The sequence below is a fragment of the Eumetopias jubatus genome, unplaced genomic scaffold (assembly GCF_037043125.1).
Source record: "Eumetopias jubatus isolate StellerSeaLion01/CBP00866 unplaced genomic scaffold, mEumJub1_p1.0 scaffold_50, whole genome shotgun sequence".
NCBI classification, from domain to species: domain Eukaryota; kingdom Metazoa; phylum Chordata; class Mammalia; order Carnivora; family Otariidae; genus Eumetopias; species Eumetopias jubatus.
Genome location: NW_028274856.1, coordinates 1,425,611 through 1,434,949, shown reverse-complemented (window position 1 = coordinate 1,434,949; position 9,339 = coordinate 1,425,611). Strand labels below are relative to the sequence as shown.

At 48.5% G+C, this 9,339-nt stretch overlaps 1 pseudogene; it reads left to right on the top strand.

Annotated features, from left to right (window-relative positions):
• Window positions 1-5,711: 5,711 nt before the first annotated feature.
• Window positions 5,712-6,910, top strand: LOC148161861 (histo-blood group ABO system transferase 2 pseudogene; annotated as a pseudogene).
• Window positions 6,911-9,339: the final 2,429 nt, after the last annotated feature.

Here is a 9,339-nt window from a genome sequence, read left to right as displayed (position 1 = left end):
GAAAACTTAACCTTGGGAGCTTCAATTAGTAAGGAATTCTAAACAAAATTTGGGCTGGGGTCGTAAATTAGTAAAAAGTAACAAGGGTTATTTATACAGCCTTATGGGCTCCAAATCTCCCATTTCTGGTGATGTCGAAATCTCTTTACCTCCTGGTACAGGGACATCTTCACATGGGAGATTGATTTTCTTTCCAGGGGGACAGAGGAGGGTCTAAGTGTCCTCATTGCATAGGCTGTCTCTTAAGTAACTTTTAATTAAAATGATCTATATGTCACAGTGGCAGATTTGGGGCAGCCTGCCCTTGGTCCCCACACCATCCTGTGACACTCCCACAACTTAAACAACTTACTTTCAGTAGATTATTATTTACTCTTTGGGATGTAGAAATGTTTGTATTTTTTAAAGATTTTATTTTTAAGTAATCTCCACACCCAACATGGGGCCCGATTTCACAACCCCAAGATCAAGAGTTGCACGCTCCACCGACAGAGCCAACCAGGTGCCACAAAAGGTTTGGGTTTTGACAAATGCATAGTGGCAGGTATAAATCATGAAAATATCACAGAATTCACTCACAGATCCTAATATCATCTCTAGTTTTGCCTTTTCCAGAATCTCCTACAAATCGGGTCACTCAGTGTGCATCCTTTTCAGACTGGATTCTTTCACTTAGAAAAATACATGTAAAGTTCATCCATGTGATTGTATGGGGTGATGGTTCATTCCTTTTTATTGCTGAAAAGATTAACAGGAGAAAAACAAGTCAAAGTTTAATATCATGCATATGTCCTGTATTCATGGGAGATATCCTTGAAGTGGCCCAGCTCTCACCCTAAATGCTATCTTCAGCTAAAGACCAAAAGATTTTGGGTGGTGGGAAGGCTAGTTAAGGGATGTTCTCAGGTGAGCACAGTAAACGAGGGTATGGTCGTTACACAACTTTAAGTCTGTGCCTTCTCTTTTGGTAAGAGTTTCTTGAGATTTAGTAATTCTGTTCCTGATACAGAGGGAGACAGGCTTACGAATGGGGCATTCCTTTATAAGTGTACATTTCACTCACCAAATGGCAACTTTTAACCAATTACCAGAGATTCTGCCATGTCTGCCGTTTCTTAAAATTAATCAGCCCAAATATCCCTTGTGCCAAAGAGGTATATTTTGCATGGCATATTCTGCTTCCTTCACATGGATGCACTTAGTTTGCTTATGGATTCATTTATGGAAGGACACCCTGGTTTCTTTAAGTTTGTAACCATTATGAATAGAGCTACCTTGCATAACTGCATGTGAGTTTTTGTTCGGAAATAGGTTTTCAAAGCAGTTTTCTAAATACTAGAAGTGCAATTGTTGGATCTTAACATAAGACTTACTTAGGTTTGGAAAAAATGGCCAAAATGTCTTCCAAAGGGACAGTTGCTGCCATTCCTCACCTTCCAGCAATTGGTGTTCTTGTTTTTGGAGTTTAGTATTTGTGATAGGTGTGCAGTGCTGTCTCACTGTTGTTTAAATTTGTACTTTCCTAATGATGATGTCAAACATATTTTTGTATGCTTATTTTGTATCTGTATATCTTCTTTGCCCAGGCATCTGTTCAGATCCTTACCCATTATCAATTAGGATGTTTGTTTCCTTATCGTTGATTTCTGATAGTCTTTTGTATTTTTTGAATACAAATCTTTTACCAGATTTGTGCTTTGCAGATATTTCCTCCCAGTTTGTGGCTTGTCTTTTAGTTTTCTGAGCAAGGTCTTTCACAGAGCAAAAGTTTTTTTTTTTTTAAGATTTTATTTATTTATTTGACAGAGAGAGACACAGCGAGAGAGGGAACACAAGCAGGGGGAGTGGGAGAGGGAGAAGCAGGCTCCCCACTGAGCTGGGAGCCCGATGTAGGGCTCGATCCCAGGACCCTGAGATCATGACCTGAGCCGAAGGCAGACGCTTAATGACTGAGCCACGCAGGCACCCCCTTTATTTTGATAGTTTTACATTTTAAATTTATCTACAATTTTGGATGAATTTTGGTATAAGTTTTAAACCCTGTGTCTGCATTTCACTTTATTCCGTATGGTTTCTAATTAACAGTTTCTATTTTTGGGGAAGTCAGGGGATTATTGGACTCCATTTCAGTTCGAATTTCCCAAATGTAATGGATTCAGCTGGACCCCAGAAGGAACAGGTGCCTCCACGGAACTGAGTGCACCGCATCCTGCACTGCCCCCACCTCCCGCAGGGGGCGCCCGAGTCCCGCCCCGCGACCCGTGCGGGGCATGCGCGCTCAGCCCTCCTCCTCCGGGGCGAGGACAGGTGTTCCAAGGCCTCAGGACCGACCCACTGTGCTGACGCCCAGGCTTCGGGAGGACTTGGGGCCTCAGCCACGGTCAGGAGCCGGGCCCCTCAGGACCCGCTGTGGAGACTTCGGGAGGACGTGGGGCCGCGTCCACACTGACGGGAGCCGGCCTCCTCATGACCCGCTGTGGAGACTTCGGGAGGACGCGGGGCCGCGTCCACGCTGACGGGAGCCGGCCTCCTCATGACCCGCTGTGGAGACTTCGGGAGGACGCGGGGCCGCGTCCACGCTGACGGGAGCCGGCCTCCTCAGGACCCGCTGTGGAGACTTCGGGAGGACGCGGGGCCGCGTCCACGCTGACGGGAGCCGGCCTCCTCAGGACCCGCTGTGGAGACTTCGGGAGGACGTGGGGCCGCGTCCACGCTGACGGGAGCCGGCCTCCTCAGGACTCGCCGAGGGAGGAGGAGGTGAGGAGAAGCCGCCTGAGCGGGGACTGCGGAGGGGGTGCGAGCTCACAGGACCCCGCGGAGGAAGGGCGCGCTGTGTAGACGCGGGGTGCCTCAGGGCGTGTTACCCCCGACGGGGCGCCGTCCCGCGGACCCGCCACCGAGCCCTCAGAACGTGTCCGGTGCGCAGTTCCCGGCCGTAGCTGGGGTCCCGCGGGGGCACGTCGTTCTCCAGAACTTCTTCCTTCTCCCCGAGGGCGGCTCTGTCTGCGGGAGACGCCAGCTCCCCGTCCCCTTCCCCTCGGCTCCGGCAGCCACGTTGTACTGTGTGTCTCGGGACACTTCCGGTAAGTGGGACCACAGGGCGTCTGTCCTTCTGTGACTGGCCGATGTCGCTCAGCGTGATGACTTCCCGCTTCGTGCGTGGTGTCGCCTGTGTCGGAGCCCCCTTCGTTTTTAAGGCTGAATCGTGCTCCGTGCTGTGTACACCGCGTTTCGTTTATCCATTCGGCTGTCAGTGGACACTTGGGTTGCTTCCCCCTTTTGGCTGCGGTGACAAATGCTGCGCTGAATAAGGGTACTTCTCCTTTCGATTTTGGGGTATGTATCTGGGAGTGTAATTGTTGAACCATACGGTCGTTCTACTTTGATCTATTTGCCTAAATGCCAAAATATTTTATACGTAGACTGCACCATTTGTCACAAGCAAGGTGTAAGGGTTTCCGTTTCTCAACATCCTTTCCAAAATTTGTTATTTTAGTTTCCTTGATTATAGAGATTCTCTTGTGTGTAAAAGGATTAAATCTTCATTTCCATAAAGACTAAGGATGTTTAACATCTACTCATGTGCTCTTCACCATTTGTATGATTTCTTTGGAGAAAGGTCTATCCAAGTCTTTTGTCTATTTTAAGAAATGGGTCGTCTTTTTGCTGAGGACTTGTAAACGCTCTTTACATGTTCTGGGCAACAGACTCTTATTAGATACATAATGTACAAATATTTTCTTCCATTCGGCGGGCTATCTGTTCACTTTCCAGATAGTATCTTACGATGTACAAAGATTTTTAATTTTTTTTTTTTACATTTCTTTTTTAAGAGTGAGTGAGTGTGCGAGTGGTCAGGGGCAGAGGGAGAAGGAGAGAGAATCTTAAGCAGGCCCCACACTCAGTGTGGAGCCTGACGTGGGCTCGATCTCATGACCCCGAGATCATGATCTGAGCCAAAATTAAGAGTCGGACGCTTAACCAACTGAGCCACCCAGGCACCCAGAACAGATTTTTAATTTTGAGGATATTATTTTATCTATTTTTTTCTTTGCTTTCTTACGCTTTGGTGTCAGATCTAATAGCATTGCTAGATCCAAGGTTATGAAGATTTATCCCCACGTATTTCTTCTAGAGTTTATAGTTTTACCTCTTACATTTAAGCCTTTAACGTATTTTGAGTTAATGTTTATATGTGGTGTGAGGTAAGGGTCCAGTTTCATTCCTCTGTACACGGATAGCCAATTGTCTAGCACCCTTTGTTGAAAAGACCCTTCTCTCCCCCAGTGTAATGTTGTCCACCCTTGTCAAAATTCAGTGGACCATAGATGAAGGGGCTTATTTCTGGGCTCTCAGTTAAATCCCACTGATCTGTATGCATATCTTTTTTAAAAAATTATTTTATTTCTTTATTTTTAAAAATGTTTTAAATTTAAATTCAATTAACGTATAATGTATTATTTGTTTCAGGGTGAATGCATACCTTTATGACAGTATCAAAATGTTTTATTTACTGTTGCTTTGTATTAATATTTGAATTTTGGAAGAATGACCTTTCACCTTTGATTTTCTTTTTCAAGATTGTTTTGGCTATTTTGTGGTCCCTTGAAACTCCATATGACTGTTAGGATTAGCTTGTGCAGTTCTTTCCAAAAGCCTTTGTGAATTTTCTTGGGAACACATTGAATTTCCACATTGCATTGTGTACTATTGCCATCTTATCAATAGTATGTCTTTTCATCGCCATGGGGTCCTCAGATTTATTTAGGTTTCCCTTTCTTTCAGCAATGTTTTGTAATTTTCAGCGTACAAGGCTTGCATCTTGATTACATCTGTTCCTAAGTATTTTGTCAATGTTAATGTTCCCTAAAATGGAAATGTTTTCTTAAATTATTTTTTGGATGATTCATGGCTAATGTATACAAATAAGAGAGATTCTTGTGTATTGATATTAACTGGCTGTAATCATTTTTTGTTGATTGTTTAGGAAGCTCTGTCTATAAGATAATGTCATCTCTGGTCCCTGAATAGACCTAGTTCTACTGTTTTCTTCCACATGTGGATTTCTTGCCTTATCATTCTGGGTAGAACTTTTAGTACGATAATGAGCAATGAGTGAAAGCCAGCATGATGGACTTATGTTTGATTTCAGAGTAGAGCTGTCAGTCCTCAAAATTGAGCATGATGTTTGATTAGAGTTAGGGTTGGGGTTAGGGTTAGGGGCTAGGGTTAAGGGTTAGGGTTAGGGTAGGTGACCCTGTGACCCATGAAGCCCGACAGTCAGCATGCTAGAGCAAGGAACACTCCCCCTGTGCTGAGCTCCCCGGCAAACCCTGCACGTCCCCTCCCCTGGCTGACCCCCTGCAGGTTCTGTCCCCACCTGCCATGAGTTGAGCACCTTTGGGCACAGCCCTTGTTTCTATGCCCTACAGACTGGGTAGAATCAGCTGCATGGGTTTCTAGCCTCTAAGCCTCAGGCTCCCCTTTGTAAGATGAGGTCCTGAGGGCTCCCATCTCTGGGAGCTGAAGGTAGGGAGGCCCCACCAGCAGACGCACTCAGGCCAGGCCAGGAGGGTGGCTGTTGCTTAAAGCAGCCCAGGGCCTGCCCTCCTTGAAGAAAGTGCACACATTCACGGCCCAAGTTTTGGGGTCCTGCCGCCAGCCTCTGGCAGTGACCCTCCTCCAGCCCTGTCCCCTGTCACTGTGGATACATGGTCTTCCTGGTGCTGTTCCTGCAGACAGTTGAGAAACACTTAATGGTGGGACACAGGGTCACCTACTACGTCTTCACCAATCAGTTGCCCGCCGGGCCCCATGTTCCCCTCCGGGAAGGCCAGAGGGTGGTGGTCCTCGAGGTTCCCCGCACCCCGCGCTGGTAGGACGCGTCCATGCAGAGCACGTGATGATCCGCCGCTTCTGTAAGCAGCTCTTCCTGTCATCGCGCGCTGACATAAAGTTCTCAGACACCAATCTGAGCGGCCATGCAGGGCTGCCTCCGCAAGTAGGGCAGCAGCAGCTGGGTTCTGCACATCGCTTTTACGTCATTTTTTATCAGAAAAGCAAAGGCAGACGCCCCAAAGCGTGGGAAAGGAGGACAAAGGGATGGCAAGTATGCTGAAGCTGTAAAGCAGGCCTGCACTCTCCCGTACGCGCAGGCATGCAGGGAGGCCTTCATGGGATCGGGGAAGAGTGGGACGTTTGTGCTAGCAAACACCAGGTGCAGGAAGGGGGGCACGGAGGGTTACATTCTTTCCTGGCTCCTAACCTTTGCCCTGCCCCTGGGGATCATGGGATCCTGCTCCTACCGGGTCATTGTGGTCAGTAGCCTGAGAACAGGAACGCTGCTGACATTTCAGCTGCTTCCACAATCACTCCTTAGGGCTGACAATATATTTTCTAAGGTTAACTCCACAATTCCTCTGTGAGGTGGACTACCTGGTGTGCACAGAGGTGGACATGAAGTTCCGCGACCACGTGAGTATGGAGACCCTCTTTGGCACCCTGCACCCCGGTTTCTACCGGGCGGCCCACAAGGACTTCAGCTACGAGCATTGGCCACAGTCCCAGGCGCACATTTCCCAGGGGCAAGGGCTACTTTGACTACAAGGGGGCCTTTTCTGGGGGGTCGGTGGTAGAGGTTCACCAACTGACCTTGGCCTGTCACCAGACAATGGGGGTCAACCTTGCCAATGGGATCGAGGCTGTGTGGCACGACGAGAGCCACCTGAACAGGTACCTGCTTGGCCATAAGCCCATTAAGGTGCTGTCCCCAGAGGACCTGTAGGACCCACAGCTGCTGGGCTGCCACGGAGGACCTGTGGGACCCACAGCTGCTGGGCTGCCCCCCATCATGAGGAAGCTGAGATTCGTGGCTGTGCCCAAGAATCACCAGGATGGCAGCAGTGGTTAGTACTTGAGGAGTCATTTTGGTGCCCACCGGGTCTTTCACTTGAGTTAACAGATGAGTCAGAAGGAAGGACGTCATCAGTTAGGAAGTATAGACGAAGGTCAGATTGGAGGTGGGCAAAGTCCTCTTTCAGAGAGCAGGGAAGCTCTGAGCTTCTTCTATACACCTTGCCCTGCTCCTCGCTTCTGGCTGCCTGGCCCTGATTTCTGTCCTTTCAATGAATTGGTCATCTAGTAAGTAACATGTTTCTCTGAGTTCCATGAGCAGATTATTCAAACCTGAAGATGTTGTGGGGACCCCAATCTGTAGCCCATAGCTCGGAAACAGGGGTGACTTCTCTGCCCAGCCACTGGCTGACCCCTAAGTTAACAGCACAGGGATTCAGTAGCCATAAACACAGCAAAGAATACAGACTTGACAAAGTTAGTTCAGAAAAGTCACTAAACCAACAGTAGCAACTACAACGAGCAGCAATCATGAAGCCTGGCATAGGGAAGGTCTGATGTTCAGGATGCTCCCAGTATAATATAATCACACCCTGGACTTGTCACTGGGGCCAAGTCCCCTGGCTGGGGGCCCGGTAGCTCCTACATGTTCCACGTGCCTCTCTCTGGCTCCTCCAGCCATGCACTGTCCTGTGCTGCTTCCCAGTAGAGGTGGGTTTTCACCAAAGTGAGGAAGACGGGATGGGTTTTTCTGACTCCCCACCCTCCACCCCACAGTGTTGCAAGAGAGGAAAGTTTTCCTCAACCCTCTTAAGGTCCCTGGCTGAGTCTGGAAATTGACAAAGACAGATGGACAGGAGAAAAGCAAGCAAAATGTATTGATTGTTTTGGTGGGAGCCTCACAAGACCATGACGACCAGCAGAGGTGACTGGAGCAGACAGCTCTTCTACCTTTTAGACAAAGAAGCAGTAAGTGTGTGAAGAATTGACAGACACAAGGGTTTGGACTAGGGCTCGTAAATGGTAAAGAAGTTAACTAGGAAGATAACGGTTTGTTTAAACAGGTGTGTTCGTATAGACCCCGTGGTCCTAAATTCCTTGACTTTGGTGATAAGCACGTCATCCCTGTGGTCCGGGGAGAGAAAGTTCCACATGGGAGTATTCTGACCTGCTTAAGGGAAGAAGGGCTGATGGCTGGGGGTCAGAGAGACCTACTTGTTTCTGCTTTATGCAAAAGTTCTTTTAGCTTCTATATTTAATTTGCCAAGGTGCCATATTTGGGTTAGTGTGTCCTGGCCCTCACTGGCCTGGTGCTGTACTCTGTCTCCTAGTATCCAGGATATTGGGTGTGCTGCTGTGGAGACCTCCCAGCCCTGGGGTAGCCCCTTGTCCAGGGAGACGCCTGCCTCAAGGGGAGGGTTGCTAAGGGTGGCCGCCCCTCCTCAGGGAGATTGGGTGGGAGAGTGCAGATCTTACTTCGAGAAACTGACTTCATTTTCTGAAAAGGTCTACCTGATAGTGGGATCATACAGGAGTTCTATGTTTAGTATTTTGGGGAAAATCCATCCTTTTCCCAGCATGGCTGTGCCAACCAAAGTCACTTCCGGATGATTTTTACCTATAAACCAGAGATTTTTCAAGAACTTCTCCAGCAGAGAACATGAGGAGAACATTTTCATGAACTTAGACAGGCAGAGATTTCCCAGGATGCAAAGTATACTGACCATAGGAAAAAACCGGTGACTTAGAAACTATGAAATGAAGCACCTGTTCTCCTTCTTCCGTTTCTGGCTAGTGTGCTGGTCTGTGGCTCGATCCCACCTCAGGCAGCTGAAAGGTTGACCTCCCAGGTCAGCTACCACTGAGATGGCTACTGTTTCTAGAAATTCTTCGGGGTGTGGCCAGGTTTCCCCACCTGTGCACTGATCAAGTAGGCGACTTCTAACAGTGGAGCCATGGGTCCTCCAGGCATGGTCCCCCCCAGTCCCCCAGTAAAGCCATCCCACTGAGGGTTTAGGGGGACAGGAGCTGTCCCTAGGCAAACCTGGAGATTCTCACTGTCCCTACCTGGCCTTCAGATGCTCCTCAGTTACTCCGGTGCCTCTGGTGTCTTCTTGGAACCCTGACCTGTCAGTTTTCGGACAGCTGGTCCAGTGGTACCCTCACTTTCTGGGAGGGGGATTTGGTGGAATCTGCAGTGTGTCCTGCAGCCCCACCAGGATCGCTTTTTGAAGGTGCATCGTCCAGGCCATCTGAGGAGCCAAGACTGTGGGTCTGTGGCCTGGAGGGATTCTGAGCAGAACTGGTGGGATGGGAGGGCTGCAAGGCCCAGAGGCAGGTTTCCAGAAAGCCGACTGGGGTCCCCAGCATCCTACCGTTTTCGAATCAAAGCCCTGAGATCTTTAAAATGCCAGCCACAGTACAGCATGGGCCACAAAAACAAATTTCCCTGTGCACCCAACACCACCTGAACTATTGGCCATTTCT